Source organism: Anabrus simplex, chromosome 8 (genome assembly GCF_040414725.1).
Source record: "Anabrus simplex isolate iqAnaSimp1 chromosome 8, ASM4041472v1, whole genome shotgun sequence".
NCBI lineage: Eukaryota > Metazoa > Arthropoda > Insecta > Orthoptera > Tettigoniidae > Anabrus > Anabrus simplex.
The window spans coordinates 208,044,927-208,051,829 of record NC_090272.1 but is presented as its reverse complement, the minus strand read 5'-3'; positions in this window follow the sequence as shown (position 1 = coordinate 208,051,829).

Genomic DNA, 6,903 nt, shown 5'->3' with positions numbered 1-6,903 from the left:
CCAAGAAAGTAGTGGAGGAAGAAAAGAGGAAAAGCTGGGCCTTATTTACACAGGCATTGAGAGATGATACACAGGTCAGCAAGAAATTACTGTATGGTATCTTAAGAAACAAAAAGAGAGATCAAGTAAACACCAGATTTGTGAAGGATGAAGGTGGCATAATTTTAACAAAGCCAGAAGAAATAAGAAATAGATGGAGAGAATATTTTCAGAAGCTGCTGAACATAAGAACGGATGACAGTCATTCAATGGACGACCAGGAAAGGCAATTAGTTGACGAAGAAATGGATAAAGAAATTACAATGAATGAAATTGAAATGGCAGTAAGAAAGATGAAGAATGGAAAAACTGCTGGAATAGATGAAATTTCAGTGGAGATGATAAAGGCAGCTGGAGCTGTAGGCCTGCAGTGGACATATCGGGTTCTCAGGAAGGTCTGGGAGAATAAGGAGGTCCCTGAGGATTGGCAAAAAGGAATAATCATCCCAATTTTCAAGAAAGGTGATAAGAAAGTTTTGAAGAACTACAGGGGAATTACTCTAATATCCCATGTTGCTAAGATAATGGAAAGGATACTGGAAAGTAGAATAAGGTTGAGGGTTGAGAAGCAGATACAGGAAAATCAGTTTGGTTTCAGAAGTGGAAGGTCAACAATAGAACCCATTTTCATTATGAGACAACTAATGGAAAAGCATTGGGAGTACGGGAATGATATGGTGATGACATTCATTGATATTGAAAAGGCATATGACAGTGTCCCTAGGACGAAAGTTTGGGACAGTCTGGTGCAAAAAGGAATTGGGCAGGGATTAATAAAAATGATCATGGCATTGTGTAAGGAATGTTGTAGTTGCGTGCAAACACAAGTTGGCAGGACAAGTTGGTTCAAAATAACTAGTGGGCTGAGACAGGGAAGTGTTCTATCACCAATCCTGTTTACATTAGTCATGGATGACATCATGAGAACAGCAAAAGCAGCATATGGAGGAAGTGAAATGAACATGATGTTATTTGCAGATGATATTGTGATTTGGGGAGAAGACGACAGGAAGGTTCAAGAATAGTTGAATGTGGTGAATGGGAAGATTGAAGAATGTGGATTGAAAATAAGTGTAGAAAAGAGTAAAACTCTTGTTATGACTAGAGGGGAGAAAGAAGGGAAAGGTCAGATTAGACTTGCAGACAAGCCCCTGGAAGTAGTGGAAACGTTTAAATACCTGGGGAGTGAATTAATGGAGAATGCTCGACTGGATGCTGAGATTAGTAAAAGGATTCAAGCTGGAAGTTGTTTCTATCATAGTGTAAGAAATATGTTATGGGACAAAGATGTGCCAATGGAAGCAAAGGATACTATGTACAAGATGTATTACGTACCCATAACAACTTACGGAGCAGAAACTTGGACAATGACAAAGAAGGATGAGAGTCGAATACAGGCGGCTGAAATGAAATTCTTGAGGAGTATGATACAGAAGAGTAGAAGAGACAAAATAAGGAATGAGAAAATCCCGGAAGAAATTGGAGTGGAAAAAATGAATGATAGAATAGAGAAGAGCCGACTAAGATGGTTTGGGCACATAAAGCGAATGAGCGACGAAAGAATGCCAAAAAAGGTGATGGAAATGCAAATCCAAGGAAGGAGAGGCCGTGGACGACCACGATTGAGATGGAAGGATACCGTCCAACATAGCATTATAGAAAGAAACCTGGACTGGGACACAGTGTTGGAGAAGGAGTGGTGGAAGGACCGAAGAAAGTGGAGAGGAACCATATCTGCCCCTACCCGGCTACAGCTGGATAAAGGGAAATGATGATGATGATGATGATGAAAACAGTGGTTAAACCAGAAGCGCTATACGCAGCAGAAACACTAAACATGAATTTCAGAGGCCGGATGGAGAAACTTGAGCTAAAAGAAAGGAAAATTTTAAGAAAGATGTTAGGACCAAAATTTCAGGATAACAGGATAATATACATCAAGAATGAAAAGCTCTACAAGAAAATAGAAAAACTCTCAGATACTATGCAAAAAAGGATTAATTTTTATGCTCATCTTCTCAGAATGAACTCTAATAGATTAACCCAACAAATCTTTGAATTCTTCCATGACCGCAAAACAAAACCCAACTAGTTTAAAGAAACTGAAAATGACCTAGTAAAATTAAAAATTACAGAAACTCACTATTCAGTCGAACAACTAAAGTAATAACTGAAGACGAAAATATAAGGTTCCAAGACAAATCTACATTAAAAACCAAACCTATTATCTTGGAAGATGAGAGGAAACAAAGATCAGAGAGGATGAATAAATACTGGGCACTAAGGAAAGAACAACACATAGAGAAATGATCCATTCAACCTATCCCAAAAGGGGTGGAACAAAAGAAGAAGAAAGAAATATGCCACCAATTGAATAGGCTTGGTGTAGATATTTTTAACAAATTAGGATAAATAAAACACAAAAAATCATAGAAAGCATATTGAAATACTCACCAAATAAACTAAGAATGCCTTTAAGCTTTCCGAGAAAGGTATCCAAAAGAGACGCAGAGCAACATTTGCTATGAGTAGGTACACCAAAATCTGGAAGACAGGAAATAAGTGGTGTAAGTATAGCACTTAACGAATACGGTAATAGTGTGATGATTGATTTACTGTAAAAGTATGTGGACCAATAAGTAGAATGTAATTTCAAAGTAATGTGATACAGTGTTAAACTTACTTAAACATGGTTTCAAATTGTCAAAAAAGAGGACCTTTTTCAAATATTTTCAACTGTGTGGACTTTTTCATCCTTGACAACTGATTTCCAGCAGAGAAATAGCCCTATAGAACACACCCTTTGACACTGGAATACTATGAATATGGCAAAAAGAAAAATAACACATTCACATGCACCACTATTCTCAATGATCATGCTCTTCTTCCTGCATCATCTCCTCACAAAAGGTTGCCATCCATCAGGAAGTATTTTGTATTCCCTGTGGACATCGAATCACTGTCAGAAATTCTGCATCAAGGATTATCTTCTCTGCTTGCATCCAGGTTTCCCTTCCATGATCAACTGCATCAGTCTGCATTTGTCATTCCAGAAGATTTGAGCAAAATAGGATGATTTCTTCAGTACACTTGTCATCATATAGGCTTTTATTATGATGGTTTTGCCACTCCCAAAGGGAAGTGTATTGTCTCCTTTACTCTTCATTATCGTCATGGTTAGAATTCTACATAATGTCAAGGAGAAGATGATGGGCAAGCAAGTAAAGTCTATGCTCCTTGCTGATGACACTGTAGTTTGGAGATATAATAAACAGGAAGTACAGACACAAGTTGATTCATAGAATGAGGAGATAAGAAATTTTGGAATGAAGATTAGTACTGCAAAAAGTAAGACTTTGACCATGACGAGAGCTCGCAGAAAATTCAAAGGAGTGAGGAAATTTTAAATATTCGGGCAGCATGATGTCACAAGATAGAAATTTGGATGGAGAAATTGATTTAAGAATACAGCAGTCTGCAAGTTTCTACCAGTGTGTGCGAGACATTGTATGGAACAAAGATGTGCCACTGAAGTGCCTATTATAAACCTATACTGACCTATGCTTCAGCAGCCTGGACGTTGAATAAGCGGAACCAAAGTAAGATACAAGGAGCTGAATGAGGTTCTTGAGGAGCATACAGAGAAAGACAAGACAAGATAGAATACAAAATTAGGAAATAAGGAGAGGCGTGGGAGTGTGTAAACTTCAAGAGATTGATAAAGCAAAGCTGAAATAGTTTAAACACATGATGAGAATGCCAGGAGAGAGAATACCAAAGAGAACATTCATGGATACAGAGACTGCAAAGAGGCCTAGGGGATGGCCTAGAATGAGATGGAGGAGCTCTGTTGTGGACTGTATTGCAAATAGAGGAGTCGATAGCAATAAGGTAGTAGAAGAGGAATGGTGGAAAGATCGAGTAAGGTGGAGGGCTTTGGTACACTACCCTACCCAGAGAGAATCTGGAAAAGGGAATGGATGAAGAAGGATGATTTCTTGTGTTTTGCGAGAGTTAAGACTTAGGACATTATAAATTTTCCAGCTAACTCATTCTTGGTTGCCAGCGTTTCGCCCTCGTGTGCTAGGGTGGGCTCATCAGTTGGTACCTAGCACACCTACCAATACGCTGGCTAGTGCATACCGTGGAGGCCACTGCGTAGGCTACTTGCAGCCACCGGCAGTGCCAAAGCACTAAGAGACTTTGTCTTATTACCAAAAATTGATGCCTGCTTGGCCATCAGATTATATATACGTTGATTCCTATAGGGAATCTGAAACGTTTGTCCCGAATGAGTAAATTTATAATACCAATATAAATGGTCCGTTATTGGACATTATAAATTTTCCAGCTAACTCATTCTTGGTTGCCAGCGTTTCGCCCTCGTGTGCTATGCACTAGCCAGCGTATTAGTAGGTGTGCTAGGTACCAACTGATGAGCCCACCCTAGCACACGAGGGCGAAACGCTGGCAACCAAGAATGAGTTAGCTGGAAAATTTATAATGTCCAATAACGGACCATTTATATTGGTATTATAAATTTACTCATTCGGGACAAACGTTTCAGATTCCCTATGGGAATCAACATATATATCAGTTAAGACTTCACTTGAATTCGCAGCACAACAAACGTAAGCGACTTGGTCTACTCTTGAACAATCTGTGATACATCTATATTTCAAAGACCTGCATCCTTTGATACTGTAAAGCAACACTTCACAACACCCCAACATCTAAACCAAACAGCCCACCTGGTGGCCATGATTGTTAAATGTAATTGTCCACCTTTTCAATACATACAATCAGTGAATCTTCGATCACTAAAACATTGAAAAAATAGTAGACTGAGCTGATAGCTGAAATCACTTAAGTGAGGCCAGTATCCAGTAATACCAATATAAATGGTTCGTTATTGGACATTATAAATTTTCCAGCTAACTCATTCCTGGTTGCCAGCGTTTCGCCCCAGTGTGCTAAGTTGGGTTCATCAGTTGGTACTTAGCATACCCACCAAGACGCATGGCTAGTGCATACCGCGGAGGCCACTGCATAGGCTACTTGGAGCCACTGGCAGTGCCAATGCACAATGAGAGACTTTGTCTCATCACCAAACATTGATGCCTGCTTGGCCATCAGATGATATAGAAACACTGGCAACCAGGAATGAGTTAGCTCCATCTGCGCCTTGGCAGCTATCCGCTTCCAAGATATCTGAAGCATGCCATCTATCTATAAGCACGTGATCAATTTGGCTGTTTGTGATCCCATCAGGGAAGCACCATGTTACTTTCCTTATATTCTTCTTTTGCATACATGTGCTTTTAATAAGCATGTTATTACCCGTAGCAAAACAATCAAACTTATACCATTATCATTTGAAACCTCATGCAAACTCTCCTTACCAGCTGTATTCCTGTAAGCAATTTCTCTTCCCACTTGGGCGTTAAAGTCCCCCTTAACTATTTTAACATCATGCTTTGCCACTAGTGCTAATTCTTGTTCCAGTTGTTCATAAAAGATATCCTTCTCTGCTGACCCTGCATCTTCTGTTGGTGCACATATACATATGATAGATATATTGAAGAAGCGGGCTTTTACTCGTAGAACACAAATTCTGTCATTAATGGGCTTAAAGTTCAATATTACACCCTTATATGCATTATCAACAAGGAACCATGTACCTCTGTGTCCACTGTTTCCACAGCTATAGAACAAGGTGTGTGTCCCAATTGCAAATACTCCACTTCCATTCCATTTTATCTCTTGTATTGCTACCACCATCACATTATATTTCTTCATGTCGTTCTTCAGGTTCAATAATCCTCCATGTTTATTCAGTGTTCTTACATTCCATGTCGCAAAATACCAAATCATATGCCATTTCCGTTGCCAGGGTCGTTTATCCACTACATCCGTCCGGGTTCCTTTTTCCTTTGGTTCTGTAACGAGAGTTTTTTTCCGGAGTAGGGTTGTTATCCCCACACCCAACCTCCAACCTGGAGGACCAGGGTACTGCTCTTAGTCTGGCACATCGCCTTAGACCTGTCCAGCTTGAGTGGCCCTACCAGGAACTGTAGCTCCCGCTGGCATAGCTCTAAGGGTCATTTGAGCATGCAAGCCTCCAAAAACACCCGGCAATGCCATATTGCCTTCGTTTAGGTGGCAGTACCTGCGGAAGGTTATTATTGCTGCTCTGCCATATTTTTGTGAGTTTGCTCATGGCAACGCGCCCTAGGGTGATATGTCTCCTAATCTCTTTGTCAGACCTTCTGGTATCACAGATGGTCAACCCAAGGTATTTACCACCTCCAGATCCCTTTATTGACCTGTCATCTGGATCTGTGCTGGTCTGTCAATTACCATTAGTTTGGACTTGTTCAGGTTGATCTCTAGCCCATATTCTGAACTTGCATCTTTTACCCTTGCTAGTAATTCTGCAAGTTCATTTTCACTGCTGGCAAGGAAAGTGGAATCATCAACAAAACATAGGGACATCTTTAGCTAGATACAATGTGGGACTAATTTATACACAATTGAAATTAATCTTAAGCTACAAATTGAAGCAGGGTGGTGGGGGGTCAGCGGGGGACCTCTCACTCAGACTTGACTTTTTTATTTCAAGAAGCTCAAGATTCCTGTTAGCCGTCCACTGTCATTGCGAGGGCTGTTGCCCCCCATCAGAACTCCACTTTCATCTAATTTTCCAATTATTTACTAAAGCCTGTCAGACTTATTTAAGCCATTTTTAAATGAACACTGGGACTAGCAATTGAACTGAAACCTCAAAGCTTTTATGGCATAGAATAACAATAGTGCATTGCATAACATTTTTCAAAGCATCACCAAATCACACACCCTATAAGG